Below are 13,103 nucleotides of genomic sequence, written 5' to 3' on the forward strand. Positions count from 1 at the left end.
AAAATATCACAGATTAAAAACTTCCCTGAACAGGGCTGCCTTAAGATGTCTTCTAAATGTCAGGTAGTTATTTATCGCTTTGACATCTGATGGGAGGGCGTTCCACAGGGCGGGCGCCACTACCGAGAAGGCCCTTAGTTGGTCTCTAAGGAGCTACTGGAAGGAATTCTTTGCTTTTTATCAAGAGTCACATGCAGCGATGGTGCAAAGAAATAATAAAAAACAAATCTCACTAGGCTCCTGCCCCGTGCAAGCTGTAGCTCGACAGAAGCCTTTCCCTTAAAACCAAAGGCTGTGTACACACCATCCATTTGGGGCTCTTGCAGCGTGAAAAGGGGCTAATTCTGCACAGCTGCATTGCTGAGAGGCAGGGACCTGGCAAGCTATCGACAGCTGTCAACAAGTCAAGCCAAGGAGCCAAGCCCCGTGCGCCAGTGACTGGTGACGCTAATAATAATAATAATATGCCCCTCTTCTCCTCTGGGCCTCCTACCTTCAGCATTCATCGTTCTCAACAAATCTCTCACCAACATCTGACAGGCATCCCCCTTGCAGGGCATTATAAGGCTTGCTTGCAAAGCAGCACTTTGTGACATCAGCTGGCAAACAGGGGCCAGGCTGCTGGGTTGTCCGGCAGCTGAATGAAGAAAAATAAAACCAGGGGGGTCAATGTGTGCTGGGATGAGGCCCCTGTGGGTCAGGCCAGAGGGGGCTGGTGGGGGGTGTGGTTGTGCCTCCCTTTCTTTTGCATCTTGCTCCCCCGCCCATTCCATCAGCTGCTCGAGAGAATCAGAGCATGGCAGAGTTGGAAGGGGTGCCAAGGGGCATCTAGTCCAACCCCCGGCAGTGCAAGGATCCTGCCCACAGCCAGCTCCTGGCTGGGCTCCACACTCCCACCACCTTCTTCCCAGCCGGATGCACAGACCCCTTGCCATTCTGCATGGGGTGGGGAAAGGGGAGAGAGAGATGTTTTGCTCCCTGTCCCTCCGGACATGGATATGAGAGCCACACCCTGCAGCCCTGTCAATATCTCAGGGGCCGGCGGCATTAGAAGACATAAGAAGGCAGCCCTGTTTAGGGAGGTTTTTAACGTTGGGTGTTTTATTGTGCTTTTATTCTCCAGTTGGAAGCCGCCCAGTGTGGCTGGGGAGGCCTGACCAGATGGGCAGGGTATAAGATCGTTATCATTACCGTTCTTGTTATTGTTATCGCTAACGCTATCACCACACTCTATCCAACCGATCTATCTAAAAGCCCTGGCTTCAAGTGACCAGAAAGGAGATCCCGACTCCAGGAAGAACTTTCTGACAGCAAGAGCTGTTTGACAGCGGGAGGAAAATCCCTTGGAAGGCGGTCGACTCTCCTTCCATGACTAAACAACTAAACAACAAGAGCAACATATGTTATGTATTGAAGTTCTCCCCCTGGCCACCAGGAGTATTGTGTGTGTGTGTATAGTTTTCACTCAGGTCCATGTCAGTTAATTTAGGCAGGAAACCCTGGGTTGTTGTTGTTCCAATGTTGACAGCCGGCTGCCTATAAAAGCATGCCGGCTGAGCTGTTTGCTGTTCAGTTCTGTTCCAGCTTACAAATAAAGAGCTGCTTTGAAGAATCGCTGTGTCGTCTGATATGTTCACCCACAACTTAACAACATATATATATATATATACACACACACATATAAAGAGAGAGATGGGGGAGGGAGATAACAATAAATAACAAGAGACATTTATTTATTTATTTATTTATTTATTTATTTATTTATTTATTTATTTATTTATTTATTTATTTATTTCCAGGTTTATGCATTTCAATACTTTTACAGTCATTTTAACATTTACAAACTCGACTTCCTTCCCCTTCTTTCTGCCGTTCCTTAAATTTATTTTTTAACATTTCCTGCACCTCCAGATTAACTTAAATTTGTTCATTTATTCGTTTACTTTAAATATACACTCCTACGAAACTGCAGGTTGTTGCAATAATGTTCCTGCCCATGTTCTTATCTGTTTGCAATTTGTTTGCAAATATTCAATAAATAAGAGACGACTCTATGACAAGAGATGGAAGTTAAAAAATGAAATAAAAATAACCCATAAGATTAGGCGGGTAAAAGAAGCCCAGTTACATATGGGTTTTATTCCATGGAATTATTCCAAAGGCCGACTGGCAGAATTCGAGACCAGGGGGAAGAGACGGTGAAAGAAGATTGGAAGAAATTTAAGGACTATCTACAGAAATATTGTAAAATTAATGAATGTTAGAATGATGTTGGATTGAGGTTGTGGTTTCTAGCTGTAAAGGTTAAAAGAGTATGGGGAAAAAATTGGATTTTTCTAAATAGATTAAAATTTAAGGTTATCAGAAATATACATTCAGATTAATGACTAGGGTGTAAGAAGGAGGGAAAGAAATTGCTGAACGAAATAAATTTAAATTGGAATACAAAAAAGGGAGGTATGAGGAGGTCCGGGAAATAAGTTAACGAAAGACAAGTGACAAAAAGTTGGAATTGTTTTTAACTGTTTTTTATTTTTGTATTTTTTCTTTTTCATTTTGTAATAACATGAAAATTTCAATAAATATTTATTAAAAAAAGGAATTATTCCAAAGGCCGAATGGTCCAGCTTTTGCCCCGCACATGGACGATTCTCCCACCCAACGGGAACCCGGAAGTGTCTCTCAGAGCACCACCGCTCTCTCCCCTCTTTGCCCGCCGGCCTCTTCCTCTTCCTCTCCCGCCCGCCCCTTTCTGCGCCTGCGCGGAGGGCCCCCCCTGGAGGGCCAGCGAGCGAGCGAGCCCGAGTCGCCTAAGCCAGCTCCGGAGCGGAGCCCCGGATTCACCAAGGCGGCTTGCGCCGGCGGCGTGACGTCAGCGCCATAGAGCGCCGCCGGGCCTTACGCCGCTGGCGTCCCTTCCCTGCTTGGCTTGTTCAGAAGGCGAAAGAGCTTGAAAGAGAGCGGAGCGCCAAATGGGGCGCCTGGAGGGGGGCAGGCCCGGGGGCCCCCACCCCTGAGGAGCCAGGGGGAGGGGGGAGAAAGCCAGGTGAGTCTTTTTTGGGGGGGGGTTAATTTGGGAAGGGCTGAATTGTTGCTTTGGAGGGGGGGGTTCTGCCCAGTCCCCCCCATTTGCATTGCTTTATATAGGTGCAATTTTTTTGGGGGGGGGGACAGAAAAAGAACCATTAATGCAAATTTTTTTCGAGGGGGTAGGAAAGAGGAAGCTGCATTGGGGGCCAAGGGGGTCTTAATCTTTTTGCACATTGATCCAGCCCTATTGCAACACATTGATAGACATTTTATTAGGAATTTATTGGTGGGGGGGCTGCTGGTGGTGGGAGGGGGGAGAAGGAAGGAGGCTTAGCTGGGTGTGAGTTAAACTTGGAAAAAAGGGGGGGCCCTGTTGCATTTCTCTCCTCCACACACCCCAATTTCTCTCTCCCACCCAAGGAATAAATAAAGCACCCTCGCAGCCTCCCCTTTATATTTTAATTTTTTTGTAGGGGGGGGGTGGATTTGCATTTAGGCTGGAGGGAATTTCATAAAACACCCACCTCCTTTCCACAAGCCTTTCCAACTTTAAAGGGGGAGATGGACCAGTTTTTTTAAAAAAAGTGGATTTTGGTTGTGTGGGACAGAGACCATGTGTTTGTGTGAATTGGAAGAGAGGCTTGTTCTCCCTTTTTTTCTTTACGCCAAAAAAATTATTAAAAAGAAGTAATCGTGACCTAGGCCTACTTATTTGTTTTGCTCTTAACTTCCCTTGTCTTCTTTCTTTCGTTTTGCAAGACAAAGAGCAGTGCTTAAGCTGTATTGTATTTTCAGTGCTTTTTTTGGGAAACTCCCTCCCCCCCCCCAAAAAAAAAACTTTTTAAATTTTCTTCCCCAATTTGAAGAGCGGAGGAAAGTGGTTCCTGAACTGTGGTGGTTTCTAACTTGGAGGGTTATATTTTGAAACAGCAATGAGATGATGATGATGATGATGATTGCAACTGAAAAGAAAGAATTCCTGGTAAACAGTAGTTATTCTGAGCCTGCTTTTATCATTTTCCCCCCTTTCCTCCCTGTGGGAACTGGGCTTCTTTTTCAAACCCCCCCCACAAAAATCCCTTTTTCCAAAACAGTAGGTTAGCAACATCATAGCTTGGGTGTGTTCGTGGAAAAGGAAGGGAAAAAGAGAGGGGGGGAGACAAAAGGAGGAAATGAAAGGAACCTTTAGCAAAAAAAGGGAGTTTATTTGGGGGGGGGGGGAGAGAATGAGGGTCAGTGCAGCTGAGGCTGAGTGCCTTTTAACCCCCAGCTTGGCAAACCCCCACCTCATTTTCTTTTCCACCCATCTCAGACCAGGCCTTGTCTTTTTTCTTTCATCCCTCTTTAGTAGCAAACGCCCCCCCCCCCCAAATTGCAGAAAGAAAAAGTGAAAATCTAACTGTTGCAATACTGGTTTGTTTTCCTCCCCCCTTGGGAACCTTCTGTTATCTGTAGCAAGTCTTTTGTTTTGTTATTAAAGCAAAGAACCCCTCCTTTATTTGCATCTTTTCTTCATCCTGCCACTTCCCAACCCCCCCCCCCCCCGCAAAAAAAGTGTTTTGATGTGAAACACATAAAGGGATTTTGAATCCTTGGGGTTTTTTATGCAGGGAACATCTCTTCTTTCTTTCTTTCTTTCTTTCTCTCTCTCTCTCTCTCTCTCTCTGCTTATCGTCCTAAATTGCCCCCAGACAGTCAAAAATCAAAATGTCTCGTGGGTTTTGGAGATGGGGGAATAGGGAGGAATTCCTTCTGGGGGCAGGCCTGCGGCGCTCCGAGCGAAGGGGACCACCCATTTGGAGTGATTCTTGCTCTCTCTATAATTTTATTTCCCAAGCACTAACCTGTTATGTTTCTGCTTCGTGTGTGTGCGTGCAAAGTGTCTTCGTGGCAGGTTTTTAAAGCAATCTGTTAGGCAGGCTGTATATATAAAAACCCTGATTTATTTGCCCGGAACTGTGTTTGCAAAGTCACTATCTTGGGTCTTGTTATATTCTGGCGAGGCCTTTCTGGAACGGATAAACCAAAGCGTGCGAATCCTTCTGGCAGTAGAACATTTGACCAGGAAATACATCGGATTCCCCCCTCCCTCCTCCTCCTAGCGAGTGAAATGCCGAGAAACAGTTTCAAAAATAAAATGTGGTGTTTAGGAACTTGGGAAAGAAGGGGTTGGCTTATGAGGCCAGTCGTGTTCAGTTAGGAATCTTTATTTATTTTTTCTAAACAGCTTGACAAGACACTGGAGAAGTTTTGCTTTGTTCCCTTGCAGGCTAAGGGAAATTGTTTATAGAATCATAGAGTTGGAAGGGACCACGAGGGTCATCTAGTCCAACCCTCTGCGATGCGGGAATCTTTTTGCCCAGTGTGGGACTCGAACCCACAACCCTGGGCTACAACATTTGCATTACACGGAAGAATAGAAAACCGCACGTGGAGGAGCGGGGACTCGAACCCAGCTCACCAGATTACGAGTCTACCGCTCTTAACCCCTACACCACGCTGCCTTTGACAGAGTCAAACCATTCACCTGCTGCACCGACTGGCAGCCGCCCTCTGGGCTTTTAGGCAAGGGACCTCTGCCAGCTGAGCCTGCAAATGCCCTTTTACAGTCAAAGCAAGTGCTCTTACCACTGAGGTACACCACTTCCTTTGAAAATTAAGTTAAGACTCTAGTCCTCAGGGTTTTTGTAGTTTTAAACAGGAAGGTGGGGGCAGAGCTACAGCCTTTCCCATCAGCTAAGCCTCTTCCCACTGCTTATGTTTCGCCGTGGTTCTTAAATCTCCTGACAACGCTGCGAGGTAGGCTCAGTCTGAGAGGCGCATGAGAATCTCCTGCTCCACGGTGGTTAGCTTAAAAGCACTTGCGCATGGGAAACAGTGACTTGCTTCTAGTTCTGTGGCATCAGCTGATACAGGGTTGAAAACGCCGATATGGTAAAGGTAAAGGGACCCCTGACCATTAGGTCCAGTCGTGGCCGACTCTGGGGTTGCGGCACTCATCTCGCTTTACTGGCCGAGGGAGCCGGCGTACAGCTTCCGGGTCATGTGGCCAGCATGACGAAGCCGCTTCTGGCGAACCAGAGCAGCGCACGGAAATGCCATTTACCTTCCCGCTGGAGCGGTACCTATTCATCTACTTGCACTTTGACGTGCTTTTGAACTGCTAGGTTGGCAGGAGCAGGGACCGAGCAACGGGAGTTCACCCCGTCATTGTGGGGATTCGAACCGCTGACCTTCTGATCGGCAAGCCGTAGGCTCTGTGGTTTAACCCACAGCGCCACCCGCATCCCTCTCGATATATTAGCTTATCTCCAAATGCCACCTTAAACCTAGCTTGTTGTCGCCACAACAGAATGTCCAGGCACCATCTTTTTCTCTTTCTTTTTGCAATGGTACGTATTATTATTACTTTCATTTTTAAGTAGTTGACAACACATTAAAACATTAAACCGCATGGAGATCTTTCTGGGGGCCAGGCTAGCGACTAACATCTCCACCTGGCTGCCCCCTCCAGCTTTCTTAAGCAGATAAGCAGAAGAGCTCGTTTATTTCATTTATCTCCCAGCTTTTTCTCCAAGGAGTCCATGGTCCACCCCCCTCCTCAGTTCATCCCACAACGACCCTGTGAGGTGGGCCAGGAGACTGTGACTGAGACTCCAAGGTCGCCCAGTGAGATTCATGACTGTGTGGGGACTCGAACTCTGATCTCCCAGGTCCTTGTCCGACACTCTAACCACTACGCCACCCTGCCTTCCTAGAGTCCTCCTGCTATGGGGCAGCTCTGTAAATTAAGTACAGTCATACCTCAGGTTACAGACGCTTCAGGTTGCGTTTTTTTGGGTTGTAGACCGCCGAAACCCGGAAGTACAGTGGTGCCCCGCAAGACGAGTGCCCCGCAAGACGGAAAACTCGCTAGACGAAAGGGTTTTCCGTTTTGGAGGTGCTTCGCAAAACGAATTTCCTATGGGCTTGCTTCGCAAGACAATGTCTTGTGAGTTCCTGCTGGTTTTTTTCCTCTCCCCCCCCCTTTCTAAGCCGCTAAGCCGCTTATCAGCTGATCCGATCAGCAGATAAGCCGCTAAAAGCTGCTAATAGCGCTAATCCGCTAATCCGCCAATTCTTTTCGTCTTGCGAGGCACCACTGTACCGGAACGGGTTACTTCCGAGTTTTGGTGGTTGCGCATGCGCAGAAACACTAAATCACGCTTTGCACATGCGCAGAAGTGCTGAATTGCAACCCACGCATGCGCAGACGCACTGTTGCGGGTGCTGCAGGTTGCGAATGTGCATCCTGCATGGACCGCATTCGCAACCCGAATGTCCACTGTAGGTAAATCACTGGGAGGAAAGCCAATGTCCCTGAGAAAGGGATCTGAAATATTTTACTGGAAGCCTGGATTTATTTTATTCTGGGTTGTTTGATTTGACGTTTTAATGTGTTGTCAACTGCTTTGTTATTTTTTCCCTTTAATATAAAAAGCGTTTTACATTTTACTATTACATTCTAACGGGTTGTTTAATATTTCTTTATTTGACATTGCTTTGTTTTCTGTAAGTTGTTTATTCTTTAAAGTTATTGTGACTTTGTCTCGGATCCGGTGCTTACTAGGTGTGTGATCTTTGCTGCCTGTCCAGTGGTTTCTTCGGCTCATAAACCACTTTCTATATAGTAATATAGAAAGGAGGTATTGAATTTTAAATGAAAGCAGTATAGAAGTGGAATTTTATTATTGCAGTGGTACCTTGGAAGTCGAACTGAATCCATTCTAGAAGTTTGTTCGACTTCCAAAACGTTCGGAAACCAAGATGCAGATTCCGATTGGCTGCAGGAAGCTCCTGCAGCCAATCAGAAGCTGCGGAAGCCACATTGGATGTTCAGGTTCCAAGGAACGTTCACAAACTGGAACACTCACTTCCGGGTTTGTGGTGTTCGGAAGCCAAAACGTTCGGAATCCAAGGTACAACTGTATTATTATTATTATTATTAGTAGTAGTAGTAGTAGTAGTAGTAGTAGTAGTATCAGTGCTTTTTTTCTGGGGGGACACAGGGGTATGCATACCCCTAAACATTTTGTGAATCTTAAGTATTTCAATATGAGTAGGAAAACAAGAGTACAGTGGACGATTGGGTTGCGAACGTGATCCGTGTGGGAGGCACGTTTGCAAACCGCAGCAGCACGTCTGCGCATGTGTGTGTTGCGATTTGTGCTTCTGCGCATGCGCAAAGTGTGATTTAGCACTTCTGCACAAGTGCTGAAACCCGGAAGTAACCCGTTCGAGTAATTCCAGGGCACGGTGCGCAACCCAAAATTGCACAACCCGAAGCACCAAGGTATGACTCTACCCAAGGTATGACTGTACCCCTAAACATTTTTTTTAAAGAAAAAAAAGCACTGATTACTATTATTTCATTGGGGAGAGAATGATGCCTAGACAGTTCAATGTGGCGACTGTAACCTAGGTTTAAGGTGCCATTTGGCGGTTAACTTCTATATCTGAGTTTCTCGCCCTGTCCAGAGGGTCCCATTTATCTCCCCAGGTAGCACTGAGAAGGCTCCCTGCCCAAAACTCTGGAGAAAGCTGCTGCTGGTCAGTGTTGACAATATTAAATTAGACAGACTAACTTGGTAAGGACTAACTTTTCTCCCGGTTTGTTAGAACTGCCAGGTCTGGAACCTTAACAGTGCAGTTGGTGAGAATAATGCAGTCATACGTTGGAAGTCGAAAGGAATCTGTTCTGGAAGTCTGACTTCCAAAACGTTCGGAAACCACAGCGCGGCTTCTGATTGGCTGTCCTGCAGCCAATCGGAAGCCGCGTCAGATGTTCGGGTTCCAAAGAATGTTCATAAAGCAGAACTGTCACTTCCGGGTTTGCAAGTCGAACGCTTTGGCTCCCGAACTCTGTAAAAGTGAGTGTTCCGGTTTGCGAACGTTCTTTGGAACCCGAACTTCCTGATACATCGTTCCGATGCCTTCTGATACTCTTCCAGTCAGTGCAGAGGGTCTGACTCTGTATTATAAGGCAGCTCCCTGGGAGCAGGTGCTTTGCAGCAGAGACTCCTCGGCCGAAAGTTTGAAAGCCTCTCCACACCTCCAGCCAGCTGCCCCCCACACGCCGAGTTTTGTAAAGCCGCCTCAGCAAAGTTTAATAAATGAAGTGACCCGGATGAGTTTTTGTTTAAATTACAATCACCGAAAAGCTGAAAAAACAGGTTAAATCACATGTCAGCATTACCTAAACAAAACTGTTTTAGCGAGCAAATGCGCCAATAGGCAGTGAGTTCCAAAAGTGGGGAAGGTACCACACTAGAAGATGAATTTATGTTGTCAACCAATAGCAACTTAAAGGCTCTTCCAAGAAGCCTCCAAAATCTTTTCTCCACTCCTTTCCATTGATAGTTGTGGTTCTTGGTGAATCTGTTCCTTCAGATACTTTTGCGCTGTACAGTCACACCTCTTGTTACGTTCGGTTCAGGTTACGTTCTTCCAGGATGTGTCCTGCAGCGACCCAGAAGTAATGGAACGGGTTACTTCCGGGTTTTGCCGATCGCGCATGCGCAGGTGCTCAAAATGATGCCATGCACATGCGCAGGAGTGGCAAATCGTGACCCGCACAGGTTGCGTTCTACTCATGTTGCAAACGGGGCTCCAGAACGGATCCTGTTCGCAACCAGAGGTACCACTGTACCGAAAATCAAGCCAGGAAAGGAGGGAAAGCCCAGTTGTCATGGCCTAGTCCCTGTTTTCAGAGCCCCTTGTCATAGAATCATAGAATCTTAAGAGTTGGAAGGGACCCCGAGGGTCATCCAGTCCAACCCCAGGCAATGTAGGAATCTCAACTAAAGCATCCATGACAGAGAATGCCATCCAGCCTCTACTTAAAAACCTCAAAGGAAGGAGAGTCTATCACCTCGCAAGGGAACCTGTTCCACTGTCAAACAGCTGGTACATTCAGAAAGTTCTTCCTGATACAGTGGTGCCTCGCAAGACGAAATTAATTCGTTCCGCGAGTTTTTTCGTCTAGCGAATTTTTTGTCTTGCGAAGCACGGTGTCGGGAAAGTTTTGGAAAAGCTTCAAAAATCACCAAAGTCTTCAAAAACCTCAAAAAGGCTACCACACCGCGTGCTATGAGTTGCTCCTCGAAGTCAAGTTGCAACTGTATTAACGGTGTTAAGAAAAAGGAAACAAACTTGGCAAGACGTTTTCGTCTTGCGAAGCAAGCCCTTAGGGAAAATCGTCTTGCGTAGCAACTCAAAAAACCAAAAACCCTTTCGTTTTGCGAGTTTTCCGTCTTGCGAGGCATTCGTCTTGCGGGGCACCACTGTATTTAGTCAGAATCTCCTTTCTTGTCAATTGAAGCTGTGGTTTGGGTCCTGCCTTCCAGAGCAGGAGGAAACAAGCTGGCTCCATCTTCCATGCAACAGCTGGCTCTCCTGTCTTCTCTCAGTCTCCTCTTTTCCGGCTAATCATCCCCAGCTCCTTCAACCATTCTTCATCAGGCTTGCTTTCCAGACCCTTGAGCATCTTGGTCTCCCTCCTCTGCACACCTTCCAGCTTGTCCACATCCTTCTTAAACTGAACCACCCGGAATTCGCAGACACTCTCCAAGGGCTGCCCCACAAAGTGCAGTGCTCAAGCTTGACAAAGAACGGCGGCAGTATTTTTTTGGCCAATTTTTAAAATATATATATATTATTTTAGGGACAGGTCAAGAGCAACCTAGCAACCTCATAGAGCTTAGAAAAGAAAAGGGAGTGCCAATCTTCTTCCAGCTTCAACGTTGCCCGGAGGTAGACCTGACATGCCGCAAGGCAGACAGCTATTTATAAACCTGCTCTAGGAAAACTTAGTGCAGAAAGCGAGAAAAGAGAAGTGGAATGTGTGCAGGGTTTTTTTGGGGGGGGTGGGCAGGTAAGACATTCACAGGAAGCACCTGGAGGCCTCCACCTGTTTGAAACTGGAAACACGCCAGGCGCCTGGGGGAATTCTAGCACTGCCCTGAATGGCACAGTTACGTTCGGATGGTCCTGGGCGCCAGGCTGAACCAAGATGGCAGACTTTGCTCCTTCGAAAGCGGCGCTGCCAGTTTGAAAACGGCACTGGGTTTCTTTTTCCCTTTCTCCAGTTTCTTAGAGTTCCCGATTGGCTCTAGCTAGGAGCCTGTTTGGAGAGACCGGCAGCGTATCTGCGTGTCCTGCAAATGGTTGTTTTTCTTTCAGGAGCGCGAGCACACAGGCATGTCTGTCGGCCGCTCTCCTGCACGGACAGCATGCATGAAACGCCTCATTCACAGCCGCCCTGAGCCAAATTGCGGGCATCGCATTTCTCTGGGGCGGGTGGGCGGGGGGCTGCAAGCGCTCCTGCAAAAACAGCTGGGGAATGAGGGCTGCGAAGGGGCAACAGGGTGGGGCTGCCCCTCCAACTCTCTGTTAGTCCTCTCTTACGATGGCGGAGCGAAAGCTTTGTGGTGCGGAGGGGAAGGCCAGCCTCTCCAAAAAAAATGCCCCCCCCCTTTAAACACCTCCACTGATGGGTTTGCAAGAGCTAGACTGGATGCACAAAACTGGCTTGAAGTCCATATCTTGATACAGTGGACACTCGGGTTGGAAACATGATCTATGTGGGATACACATTTGCAACCCACAGTGGTGCGTCTGCGCACATGTGGGTTGTGATTTGGCACATGCACAAAGAGCGAATTAGTGTTTCTGCGCATGCACGACCGCCGAACCCCGGAAGTAACCCGTTACAGTAATTCCGGGTTTCAACAGTCCGTAACCCGAAAAAACGCAACCTGAAGTGGCTGTAACCCGAGGTATGACTGTATTCGTTTTGTAGTTTTTGACCTGGCAATATATCGCGAATTGTAATGTGTGTGTTTTTGTTTTTGTGTCCTATGCAGTGAATGCCTCTACATAACTCCATCCTTATTTCAGACATTGCGATATATAGTGGTGCCTCGCAAGACGAAATTAATTCGTTCCGCAAGTTTTTTCTTCTTTCTAGTTTTTCTTTTTGCGAAGCACGGTTTCCCATAGGAATGCATTGAAAATCAATCAATGCGTTCCTATGGAGACCGTCCGGGGACAGAGGGGAAGCACCACGGGCCTTCCCCTCTGTCCCCAGACCTGTTTTAAAGCAAGGGAAGGGGCAGCGGGGAGAATCGCTTCTCCCCGTTGCCGCCCCTTGGTTCAAAAGGGGTCCGGGGACAGAGGGGAAGGCGCACGCGCGCCTTCCCCTCTGTCCCCGGAGATTGCGGGGCTGGCAACGGGGAGAAACAATCTTCTCCCCGCCGCCCCTTGCTTCAAAAGAGGTCCGGGGTGCGGGGGCAAGCTTCGTTTTGCGAAGCAAGCCCATAGGGAAATTCGTCTTGCGAAGCAACTGGAAAATGAAAAAAACCTTTCGTCTTGCGAGTTTTTCGTCTCGCGAGGCATTCGTCTTGCGGGGCACCACTGTATTCAGATATTGGTATATTGCAATGTTTAGCTGGTGATATATTGCAATGCTGGAAACCAGATCTCACCCACTGCATTTTTTACATCTTTCTTAAAAACTTACTTTTCTCCTAGGGTTGGGCTAGACGAGACAACGATGTTTGGGGTTCCTTCCAAACCCACCGTCCTGTGATTCCTCTGTTCTCTACCTTCCTGTGTGTAGAGCTCAAAGACAGGTGGTTCAGTATTCAACAGGGCCACAAGGGAACAGGGGGGGGGGAAACGGAGGGAAGAAATAATTGATTGAAGGAAAAGGTAAAGGGACCCCTGACCATTAGGTCCAGTCGCGGACAACTCTGGGGTTGCGGCGCTCATCTCGCTTTATTGGCCGAGGGAGCCGGCGTACAGCTTCCGGGTCATGTGGCCAGCAGGACTAAGCCTCTTCTGGCAAACCAGAGCAGCGCACGGAAACGCCGTTTACCTTCCCGCCAAGGCGGTACCTATTTATCTACTTGCACTTTGACGTGCTTTCAAACTGCTAGGTTGGCAGGAGCAGGGACTGAGCAACGGGAGCTCACCCCATCGCAGGGATTCGAACCACCGACCTTCTGATTGGCAAGTCCTAGGCTCAGTGGTTT

At 47.7% G+C, this 13,103-nt stretch overlaps 1 protein-coding gene across 2 annotated transcripts in view; it reads left to right on the top strand.

The window, feature by feature from the left end:
- The first annotated feature begins 2,866 nt into the window (after nucleotides 1–2,866).
- Nucleotides 2,867–13,103, top strand: part of CSNK1G2 (casein kinase 1 gamma 2) — a 60,026-nt gene continuing 49,789 nt past the window's right edge. The window contains exon 1 of one of the 2 annotated variants that reach the window (XM_083483977.1): nucleotides 2,867–3,046. The gene's annotated coding sequence lies outside the window, so the exon portion shown is untranslated. The remainder of the gene's footprint in view (nucleotides 3,047–13,103) is intronic. The other variant, XM_083483979.1, reaches the window with a different exon arrangement.

The sequence above is a fragment of the Podarcis liolepis genome, assembly GCF_965112155.1.
Source record: "Podarcis liolepis genome assembly, chromosome: 18".
Classification (NCBI taxonomy): domain Eukaryota; kingdom Metazoa; phylum Chordata; class Lepidosauria; order Squamata; family Lacertidae; genus Podarcis; species Podarcis liolepis.